General features: G+C 36.8%; 1 non-coding gene across 1 annotated transcript; it reads left to right on the forward strand.

Annotated features, from left to right (window-relative positions):
- Positions 1-3,209: 3,209 nt before the first annotated feature.
- Positions 3,210-3,318, forward strand: LOC114502209. Its single transcript, XR_003685056.1, has one exon. It is a non-coding gene; the product is annotated as a small nucleolar RNA U13 (small nucleolar RNA).
- The last annotated feature ends 1,010 nt before the right edge of the window (positions 3,319-4,328 follow it).

Consider the following 4,328-nt stretch of genomic DNA (forward strand, 5'->3'; position numbering starts at 1 on the left):
ATTTTCAGCTTCCATAGGTACGGTTTCTGTCAATTTTGATGCCAACCTGGAGAGAAGGCATCTTATGTTTTTCAATGGATAAGGCAGGTGCTGCAAATATCTATCTAAATTTGATAGCAAGTGAGTGTGGTGTAGTGATTAGTGACTGACTCTCTCCACCTCCCCTGATATTTGCCTGGGTCAAACATGTATTGATTTGGGTTGTTGCTTGACAGCCAAATTATAGCAAGGCTGCTATAATTACAGAACAGACACTGTGAGAAGTGTGGCTATGCAGAGAAAGTGCCCAGAGGGATCTTTCTTCTGAACTTCAATGGGAGGATAAGGTAGGGTAGTCAGGAATTTGGGATATGTATATTTTTCTTAGGGCAAGGTTAATATTTGAATGGATCCGGGAAGTGAAAGGAGGCTTAGGGATTGAACATGAGGGGTTCCATGGGCTAAGCTTACCCAACAGAAAGCCAACAGCTGAGTCCACAAAGGCACAGAACAGGAGGACTTGGAGTCTCAGGTTGAACCTCCTGGTGTGTCTGTGACATTACCTAGACATAATAGCTCATGATCCTGACAGATGAGTTGGGCTTCTGATGACTTTGAAGCCTGGACAAGTTACTTTGCTACTCTAAAACTCATTCTTCATTTTCAAAGGTGAGAATATAATACCTACAAGGCAGGCATATTTTACGAAAGGAGATCTCCTAAGAGCTATAATAATTCAAAATGCACATAATTCAAGACTAATCCTGAAAAGTGAGAGGCAAGGCCTTGATGAAGGCTGGAGCCGGGCTGCCTGAGTTTAAGTTCTCCTTTGGCTACTCAACTTTTCCTCGTTACAAAATGAGAATAGTAATAATAGTCCTACAACATTGGATGTTTTGTGAAAAATAAAGGGGATAATATGTATGAAGTGCTTAGTCAGTGTCCAATAAGTATTAGCTTTCACTCTGATAATTATTATTTTCCAGCAAAAGTGGCACACCTACATGTTGCCAAAGCATAAATGCTATTTAAAATTCTCCAGGCTTGTCATTTAAATTCAGCCATTCTTCATACTCTTTAAAATTGGGAGACATTTGCTATATTTGAAGTTTTATAAATAAAGTTAGAATGTGTTGATCATTTTATATTAAATTATCTCAAATTTGCATAATTAAACTTTGCATGATTTTAATTTCCATAAAATGTAAAAAACCCTGGATCTCACTGAGTTATCATGAGCATTAAACATGCTAATATACGCCAGTCTCACTTAGCCCAGGGCCTGGAATTATTAATAACAATGATCTTCAGGCAGTGAGAACTGAGATTGGACACTTGGGATAATTACTTTTTCCCTATCATGCCTTGCAGTAATTCACCTAATAAATGTCTGTCCTTTTCCTTTCTAGCACAGAACTGGTTTACGAGTGTGAGGGAGGAACTTTATAATTGTTGTCTACATATTCCTATGTCAGAAGGTATTTCAGGAAAGTACCACAAACTTACAAACTCTATCAGACTCTCTTCAAAAATTTACTCTGAGGGGTTGCTGATACCTGGGATAATTTCCTTATCTTTACAGCTTGGGCAAAAAGCATGTGAAATTTTAGGCTTTTGGCATAAATATCTTAGTATATGAGAAGTTGGGGAAAAAAAGAGTCCTCAGAACTCCTGCTTTCTATATCACACTGACTTGATCAATGGATATAAGTTTTTAGTATAGGCTCCAAAGTCAATTTATTCACTGTAGACATAAGTTTGTTAAAGTTTCTGCTGGAGGCCAAAGGGAGTCCTGATTGTCTTCAACTCCTCCAAATCAAATTTTATGTATGTATGTATGTATCTGCCTATCTATCATGTATTCATTATCCATTCTTTCACCTAACTATGTTAGGACTATGTTAAATGCTATGCTAAGTTCTGGATAAAAAGAGAAATAATAATGGATCATAGGCTCTTAACATACACATAGTCCAGAGTGGGAGGCACTGATAGTCAGTTATAATAGGAAGGAATAATAATGCAGTGATAAGGGATGTTATGAAAGCCTAGAGAGGAACATTTAACCCAGCCTTGGGAATGAAGGCAAGAGAAGTGGAAGAATTTATGTTAGAGCTACTTGGAAAACAATGACCTCTGAAAGATCCCAGAAAAGACAGATGATTTTCTTTTCACTTATTTTTATTTATTGATTTTAGAGAAGGGGAGGAAGAGAAAGACATCAATTTGTTGTTCCACTCATTTATACATTCATTAGTTGATTCTTGTATGTGCCCTGACCCCAGGGGTCAAACCTGCAACCTTGGTGTATTGCGATGATGCTCTAACTAGCTGAGTTTCCTGGCCAGGGCATAAAACAGATTTTTTTTTTTTTAAATGAACTATCGTAGTCAATTTAATCTATAAGACTTGACACTGGTAAAAATTAAAGCTAAAAAAAATATCAAGTCTACAGAGAACCAAATAAGTTCATTCAAGTTCAGATAGCATTTTAAAAATAACTAGACAACACTTTGTGGAAAAAACCTAAATAAATAATAACCACTAGATAAAACTAAAAGTATAAAGATAGTGACAAATAGATTAATTCAGAGCTCAATAGTACCTAGAAAAGTCACCAAAATTAAGGTCTGTTTCTTTCTATAATTTTGATTCTGGAAGTTTAACATGGTTTGTGCAGCTTTGGAAGAAAAGCAACTACCCTGGTATTATTTGCTCATTTATTTATTCAACAAATATCTTCTGTTTCTCTATCATGTGCTTTTGTTAGGAACATAGCAATCAGCATGAAAAGTATGCTCAATCGTCAGCAGGGTTACTCAGGACACAAACCATTCACCATATTGTACTAACATAGTAATACAAGGATGTGGGTATAAGTTGCTCACTTTGGGTGTGAAAATAAGGCCCTGATAACTCAGGGGCATGCGTAGATGACTTGTGAGCACAAATTGGGTAGAAAAATGGCTGACCCAGTGTAATTAATAAATCATGGTGAGTTGGCAAAGGATATGAACAGGATGTTGGAAGAATCTTGAGTGAGTTGTCTTCAGATCAGAGTATCTAAACAAGCTGCTCCTTAACTATGGTCGGTTTTGTTCTCTGAGAAGGGAGAAAGTACACAGTCAGTCAACAGGGAAACACTCCCAGAAACTTCATTCTGACATTAAACACCTTGCTTCTGTAAACATACCCTGAACAATGAGTTTCAAAATCAAGAAAATTTCCAGATCCTTTTGTACACTAGTTCATAAGCATGATGATTAAGTATTCACACTTTTGTGTAAAATATGCCTCCCTGAAATCTTGTTATGACATCAGCACATTACCTGTCTGATATGAAAAATAAACAACAACAAAAAACTTCCCTTTCTGAAGGATAGTATGCCCTCTAACAATTTCTGACTTACAATCAACATCCTATTTACACACAAACTTAAGCTTGATTTTCGATAGCAGAATATACACATCTATACAGTTTTTTTCTCTGAGAACAGTTCTCTTTTATAATTGTTAAGGTATCTCTGAAAATGTTACCTTCTTCTAAATCTGGAGACACAACAATCTGTATGATCTTCTGGCCCCAGTGAGTGTTTCCTTCCTTCACCCCTTTGTCACAGGAATCTACAAAGGCACTTCAGACCAAAGGATATAATAGAAGACAACCTTGCAAATAAATTTCTGGTGCCATGTTCCATTAACGCCTTTCAGTGACAACAGAAAGGAGCAGTGTCAGAGTGTAATTTCACTTACAAAGTCAAGCAGAAAATGAATTTCTCATGGTAGGAGTCGGTAGTGGAGCATGACTCTTTGGAGGCCAGCTTCTGAAATCGTGGGAGCCAGTTCAGGAGAGCATTAAATTAGCACCAAAAGGAAAACAATTTGCATCACTGAACTACAATCGAAGTGGGAGTAAATTTTACATGGCATCCAGCCTTTTTAAAAGTTGTTTTATAAAAGACAACTTTAAAGCTATTTTAATGCTACACTAATCCTAATTTTCTGAATCACCATTAGTATCCAATTAATTATCACTAAAGTTTTCAAAAATACATAGCAATATTCCCATTAGTGATGAGAAGATGATTCATAATGACTGAAAATTGGTGCGTAATCCAGGTCCCATGAGGTCTACCAGAAGGCCAGCCAGAACTCCACCTAAGTTTTTCCTATAGCACAAAGAATTCTTTCTGGACACCCCAAGGAGAAGGTCTTGGTCTTTGGGGTCCCTAGTCTCCTTTATAAAAATTTCAACTTTGCCATTTACTGGCCATGTGACCCAAGACAGTTTGCCAAACATTCTGAGCCTCAACTTTCTTATCTGGAAAATGGAAAAAACAAAACCTATC

This window comes from Phyllostomus discolor, chromosome 7, assembly GCF_004126475.2.
Source record: "Phyllostomus discolor isolate MPI-MPIP mPhyDis1 chromosome 7, mPhyDis1.pri.v3, whole genome shotgun sequence".
Lineage (NCBI taxonomy): Eukaryota > Metazoa > Chordata > Mammalia > Chiroptera > Phyllostomidae > Phyllostomus > Phyllostomus discolor.